Below are 7,805 nucleotides of genomic sequence, written 5' to 3'. Positions count from 1 at the left end.
TTCCCTGGTGGCTCAGTGGTTGAGAGTCTGCCTGCCAGTGCAGGGGATACAGGTTCAAGCCCTGGTCTGGGAGAATCCCACATGCTGTGGAGCAACTGGGCCCATGAGCCACAACTACTGAGCCTGTGCATCTGGAGTCTGTGCTCTGCAACAAGAGAGGCCGCGATAGTGAGAGGCCTGCACACCGTGATTAAGAGTGGCCCCCCCACTCACCGCAACTAGAGAAAGCCCTCACACAGAAACAAAGACCCAACACAGCAAAAATAAATAAATAAATAAATAAAAATTAAAAGCAACAAGGAAAAAATGACAAATAACATACAAGGGAACTCCCATAAGGTTAACAGCTGATTTCTCAGCAGAAACTCTATAAGCCAGAGGGGAGTGGAACAATATATTTAAAGTCATGAAACAGAAGAGCCTACAACCAAGATTACTCTACCCAGCAAGGATCTCATTCAGATTTGATGGAGAAATCAAAAGCTTTACAGATAAGCAAAAGCTAAGAGAATTCAGCACCACCAAACCAGCTCTACAATAAATGCTAAAGGACCTTCTCTAAGTGGGAAACACAAGAGAAGCAAAGGACCTACAAAAACAAAGTCAAGACAATTAAGTAAATGGTAATAGGAATATACATATTGATAATTACCTTAAATGTGAATGGATTAAATGCTTTAACCAAAAGACACAGGCTCGCTGAATGGATAAAAAATAAGGCCCATACATATGCTGTCTACAAGAGACCCACTTCAGACCTAGGGACACATACAAACTGAAAGTGAGGGGATGGAAAAAGATACTCCATGCAAATGGAAATCAAAAGAAAGCTGGAGTAGCAATACCCATATCAGATAAAATAGACGTTAAAATAAAGAATGTTATAGGAGACAAGGAAGGATACCACATAACGATGAAGGGACCAATCCAAGAAGAAGATATAACAATTATATATGCACCCAACATAGGAGCACCTCAATACATAAAGCAAATGCTAACAGCTGTTAAAGAGGAAATCGACAGTAACACAATAATAGTGGGGGACTTTAACACCTCACCTACACCAATGGACAGATCATCCAGACAGAAAATTAATCAGGAAACACAAGCTTTAAATGACACAATAGACCAGACAGATTTAATGGATATTTATAGGACATTCCATCTGAAAACAGCAGATTACACTTTCTTCTCAAGTGCACAAGGAACATTCACCAGGATAGATCACATCTTGGGTCACAAATCAAGCCTTGGTAAATTTAAGGAAATTCAAATCGTATGAAGCATCTTTTCTGACCACAACGTAACGAGATTAGAAATAAACTACAGGGAAAAAAATGTAAAAATCACAAACACATGAGGCTAAACACTATGTTATGAAATAACCAAGAGATCACTGAAGAAATCAAAGAGGAAATCAAAAATTACCTAGAAACAAATGACAATAAAAACACGACAACCCAAAACCTATGGAATGCAGCAAAAGCAGTTCTAAGAAGGAAGTTTATAGCAATACAATCTTACCTCAAGAAACAAGAAAAATCTCAAATAAACAACCCAACCTTACACCTAAAGGAACTACAGAAAGAAGAACAAACAAAATCCGAAGTTAGTAGAAGGAAAGAAATCATAAAGATCAGAGCAGAAATAAATGAAATAGAAACAAAGAAGACAATAACAAAGATCAAGAAAACTAAAAGCTGGTTCTTTGAGACGATAAACAAAATTGATAAACCTTTAGCCAGACTCATCAAGAAAAAGAGGGAGAGGACTCACATCAATAAAATTAGAAATGAAAAAGGAGATGTTACAATGGACACCACAGAAATACAAAGCATCATAAGAGACAACTACAAGCAAATCTATTCCAATAAAATGGACAACCTGGAAGAAATGGTCAACTTCTTAGAAAGGTATAACCTTCCAAGACTGAATCAGGAAGAAATAGAAAATATGAGCAGAACAATCACAAGTAATGAAATTGAAACTGTGGTTAAAAACCTTTCAACAAACAAATGTCCAGGACCAGAAGGCTTCACAGGTGAATTCTATCAAACATTTAGAGAAGAGCTAACACCCATCCTTCTCAAACTATTCCAAAAAATTGCAGAGGAAGGAACACTCCCAAACTCATTCTACAAGGCCACCATCACCCTGATACCAAAACCAGACAAAGATATCACACACACACAAAAAAATGACAGACCAATATCACTGATGAATATAGATGCAAAAACCCTCAACCAAATACTAGCAAACAGAATCCAACAACACATTAAAAGGATCATACATCACGATCAAGTGGGAATTATCCCAGAGATGCAAGGATTCTTCAATATACGTAAATCAATCAGTGTGATATTCCATATTAACAAACTGAAGAATAAAAACCAAATGATCATCTCAATAGATAAAGAAAATCTTCTGACAAAAGTTAACACCCATTTATGAGAAAATATCTCCAGAAAGTGGGCATAGAGGGAAACTACCTCAACATAATAAAGGCCATATATGACAAACCCACAGCAAACATCATTCTCAATGGTGAAAAACTGAAAGCATTACCTCTTAGATCAGGAACAAGAGAAGGATGTCCACTCTCACCAATATTATTCAACATAGTTTTGGAAGTCCTAGCCATGGCAATCAGAGAAGAAAAAGAAATAAAAGGAAAACAAATTGGAAAAGTAGAAGTAATACTGTCACTGCTTGCAGATGACATGATACTATACATAGATAATCCTAAAGATGCCATCAGAAAACTACTAGAGCTAATCAATGAATTTGGTAAAGTTGCAGGATACAAAATTAATGCACAGAAATCTCTTGCCATCCTATACATTAACAACAAAAGATCAGAAAGAGAAATTAAGGAAACAACCTCATTCACTATTGCAACAAAAAGAATAAAATACCTAGGAATAAATCTACCTATGGAGACAAAAGACCTGTACTCAGAAAACTATAAGGCACTGATGAAAGAAATCAAAGATGATACAAACAGATGGAGAGGTATACCATGTTCTTGGATTGGAAGAATCGATACTGTGAAAATGACTCTACTACCCAAAGCAATCTACAGATTCAATGCAATCCCTATCAAACTACCAATGGCAGTTTTCACAGAAGTAGAACAAAAATTTCACAATTTGTATGGAAACACAAAAGACCCCGAATAGCCAAAGCAATCTTGAGAACGAAAAATGGAGCTGGAGGAATCAGGCTCCCTGACTTCAGACTATACTACAAAGTTACAGTAATCAAGACAATATGGTAGTGGTACAAAAACAGAAATATAGATCAATGGAACAGGATAGAAAGCCCAGAGATAAACCCATGCACCTATGGTCAACTAATCTATGACAATGGAGGCAAGCATATACAATGGAGAAAAGAGAGCCTCTTCAATAAGTGGTGCTGGGAAAACTGGACAGCTGCATGTAAAAGAATGAAAGTAAAACACTCCCTAACACCATACACAAAAATAAACTCAAAATGGATTAAAGAGCTAAATGTAAGACCGGATACTATAAAACTCTTAGAGGAAAACATAGGAAGAACACTCCTTGACATAAATCACAGCAAGGTCTTTTTTGACCCACCTCCTAGAGAAATGGAAATAAAAACAAAAATTAACAAATGGGACCTAATGAAACTTAAAAGCTTTCGCACATCAAAGGAAGCTATAAACAAGACGAAAACACAACCCTCGGAATGGGAGAAAATGCTTGCATACGAATCAACGGACAAAAGATTAATCTCCAAAATATATATGCAGCTCAATATTAAAAAAAACAAACAACCTTATCCAAAAATGGGCAGAAAACCTAAATAGACATTTCTCCAAAGAAGACATATAGATGGCCAAGAGGCACATGAAAAGCTGCTCGACATAACTAATTATTAGAGAAATGCAGATCAAAACTACAATAAGGTATCACCTCACACAGGTCAGAATGGGCAGCATCAGAAAATCTTCAAACAACAAATGCTGGAGAAGGTGTGGAGAAAAGGGGACCCTCTTGCAGTGTTGGTGGGAATGTAAATTGATACAGCCACTCTGGAGAACATTATGGAGGTTCCTTAAAAAACTAAAAATAGAATTAACATATGGCCCGGCAATCCCACTACTAGGCATATACCCAGAGAAAACCATAATTCAAAAAGACACAAGCACCCCAATGTTCATTGCAACACTATTTACAATAACCAGGTCATGGAAGCAGCCTAAATGCCCATCGACAGATGAATGGATAAAGAAGATACAATGGAATATTACTCAGCCATAAAAAGGAATTAAATCAGGTCATTTGTGGAGATGTGGATGGACCTAGAGTCTGTCATACAGAGTGAAGTAAGTCAGAAAGAGAAAAACAAATATCGTATATTAACGCATATATGTGGACTCTAGAAAAATGGTACAGATGTACCAGTTTGCAAGGCAGAAATAGAGACACAGATGTAGAGAACGAACGTAGGGGCACAAAGGCAGGAAAGTGGGGGGAGGGGGGTGGTGGGATGAATTGGGAGATTGGGATTGACATGTATACATCAATATGTTTAAAACAGATAACTAAAAAAACCTGCTGTATAAAAAATAAATAAAATTCTAAATAAATAAATAAGATAAAATTTTAAAAAATGTTTACTAGCCTTATAAATGGATTAATAAGATTTGAAGCCGAACTTAAAAGCTTAAAGAACAATTCAAGTTTTCAATTTGTAACTTTAATTTTAAAAATTAATTAAAAAAACCAAAACTAAGCCTCTGATTAATCTTTCTATGCACTAAAAGTTCCCTTGAGGATGCCAAAAAAACTCCTAGCAACAGAGATGAGGAAACTGTGGCAGGCAGTTACTAAGTGGCAGAGCTGGGATCTGGAGTCCTGGAGCTGCAAAAACTTTTATGCTTTTATCATCACTCTTCATCGCCTTCTCCTGACAAATAATTAGACAACAGTAACATGCAATTAACATAAAGACTTGAAGGGTTCATTCTTTCTCCCATGTCCTGCAATGCCTCAGGGTTATAATTATATAATTATCCCACAGTACAGAGTGAGGTGGAGTAGGTGTTTAAGGATTGGACTGAATTAGTATGACTTTAATTATAACATACCCCGGAAATGGCTTTTCTTACTAAATCCCTAGTAAGACGGGGCTGAGGGCTCCCGTCTTGTGCAGGAACTTCTGGGCAGGCACAGAGGCACCTGCACCTTCAGACCCGTCTGCTACCACGGGTAGAATACAGTGAACTTGGGAGCTGCAGCAGTCCATTCACCCTGATGCTCCTCCTTGGCCATGGCCTTCTCAACATGGCCTGTTCTTCCTTTTCAGTCTCTCCGGCACCTCTGTAGAAGCAGAGATCAGGCGTGACTTCCCACGGTGTGCACACGGGATGGTACCACCCATGTGCAGAACTTCCTGGGCCAGGATCCACCACCTCAGACCCACTGAGTGAACTCCCTTGTTGCTGCAAGGATGGCAGTGTCCACAGGGCGCAGAGGAGAGTCTGTGTTACAGGGAGCAGTGGTAGGTGGGTTCACGTACAACACCTCTGTGAGAGGCTGGTCGTCAGCCCTGGGATCAGTAACCCCCAGAAGACGCGGCCCCTGGAAGGCTGCCTGGATCTGTTAGTGAAGGTTCCAGGAGTGAAGCGGACAGCAATAGGAGTGGCTCCAGTGACAGCAGCCAACTTCAGCACAGCCCTCTGGCCAGTGTTCCTGGAGGATATGACACTGATCAGTCAGTTTTTAAATGGTAACAATGGCACAACAAGAAGCAGAAGCTTCTCCCAGGTCCCCTTCAGATCTATAATGTAGATGCCGTCACTTTTCCTTTAGGAGATGTATTGTTCCATCTGGAAGTCAAGGTTGGTACCACCTAAGTGGGTTCCTGCTGCTTGGAATTTGAGGACATCCTCCTCCCTCATCTGCGGGACATCAAGGGTTCTAAACTTTGTGAACGTTTCCCTTTAAGTTACAATGAGAACCCAAGACAATGCTGTACGGACTCCTCTCCGGGTAAGTGAGGAAAGGCTGCATTACCTTTCATTGGTAAGTCTGAAGTTTTCTTCATCTATCAACAAGCATGGGATCTTGAGAGCAAAATGGATCCAGAAGGAAAATGTCACTTTCAGTTATAACATCGAGTTTCATTGAGCCTAAACCAAAGTTTCAGTCTCACTCCCAAGTTAAAATTTCTGTTTTTCCCAACATCCCCTGATTTGCAACCCTCAACATAGGTCTGAGTCATGGGCAGGAATTTTCAGCGGTGAATGAGAAGTGTATGTCTGGGTGTATTCTCCTCACTTCTACTGGATCTCCAGATTTGGGGCAAAAGAGAGGGGAAGAGGAAGAAGAGAGAGAAACATCCTTTCCTAGTGCTGATGTTAATGTTTTATGTCTCCCTCGGCTACTCCTGCCTGTCTCTAGAGGCTTCCATACCCTGGTCTCCTGCCTGTCTCTAGAGGCTTCCATACGCTGGTCTCCTGCCTGTCTCTAGAGGCTTCCATACCCTGGTCTCCTGCCTGTCTCTAGAGGCTTCCATACGCTGGTCTTTGGCCAGTTGCCTGTGGATTACTTGGAGGCACCCTGAGGACCTACACACTGTGCAGCCCCTGACATTCATGTGAGCAACACACAGTCCAGCTGCTATCTTGCCCTCCTCCACTCTCAGCTTTTGCAATCACCTTACTGCCATTTTCTGCTGGGATGACCTTCAAGGGACTTTAAATCCAGTTACCTTCAAAATATCCTCTTGGCCCATGGAAAACTCAGGCATCCCTCCCATGCTGAATAGTGGCATCACTGCTCCTCTGTGGCTTTTTCTCCTTACCCTGCTGTTGCCAACTGCTCCTCTGGCTCACACCTTCAGGGTGCTCAGACAAGCCATGCTGGGCTCACATATGCCCCCACCTATAGGGAAGGGATCATGTGTCAAAATCCCAAGAACTTTCTCACTCTTCTCTGCCTGGGACGCAGCACCTTCATGGGCCTGAGACTGTCTATAACTCAGCCAGCATCCAGAGGAGTGAGAAGCCAGGTTCCTCTTCTTGCAGGAATCCCCGATTTCTTGGGGTGGTTCTATTAGAGCTAGTTTCATCTGACCTGAGAAGTGAGTAACTCATGGGGAACGGAGGAGTGATGACACAACAGTTCATATGCAGTCAACAACTCATTAGTAAGAAGTTCCTACTTAAGCAAACTGAATTTGAATTTCTTACCTTTTCTTATATAGGTGGTGGGATATTGCAAGGCTATCTGGTCTACCTTTTAACAGCGTCTGCATATGTACCTAGCATCTACATTTTAGAATGTGAGGGTTCTTTCAGCTTTGCATCTGTACACAAAGTCCATGACAAGAGGAGCCCCATTTAACATCCTGTTAAATAAATTTAAATATATATAATATAATATTTTACCAAATTTGGATCATATATTTTATAATTTCCTTTTTCTTACTTAAAGATGTATTGCAAAATTTCCCTTGTTACGAAATGTGCTCTGAGATGTTATTTTTAATACCTGTGAGAGGGAGACAGTCTCTCACAGCATCAGTTGTATTCAGGCTGGGTCTAAAAGGGTGAGTCACAGTTTTCTAGGGAGAGAAAAGGGAAACCTCTATTAAAAGATAAAGAATCAAGAAAGAACATCAAATATTTTGGGAACTGGGAGGAGGAGGAAGGGACTTGATCTACACAATCCTGTGAAATTGGAGAGTAAATACTTATTACTGCTATGATTAACATTACTATTATGATTCATTTTATTTTCAAAAGAGGAAACTGAGGCTTAGAGTAAGAG

The 7,805-nt window shown here is 40.1% G+C and overlaps 1 pseudogene; it reads right to left on the bottom strand.

Annotated features, from left to right (window-relative positions):
- Positions 1–5,310: 5,310 nt before the first annotated feature.
- LOC101318261 (small ribosomal subunit protein uS2-like) lies at positions 5,311–6,894 on the bottom strand (annotated as a pseudogene).
- Positions 6,895–7,805: the final 911 nt, after the last annotated feature.

This window comes from Tursiops truncatus, chromosome 1 (assembly GCF_011762595.2).
Source record: "Tursiops truncatus isolate mTurTru1 chromosome 1, mTurTru1.mat.Y, whole genome shotgun sequence".
Classification (NCBI taxonomy): domain Eukaryota; kingdom Metazoa; phylum Chordata; class Mammalia; order Artiodactyla; family Delphinidae; genus Tursiops; species Tursiops truncatus.
This window is presented reverse-complemented; position numbering and strand designations above follow the sequence as displayed.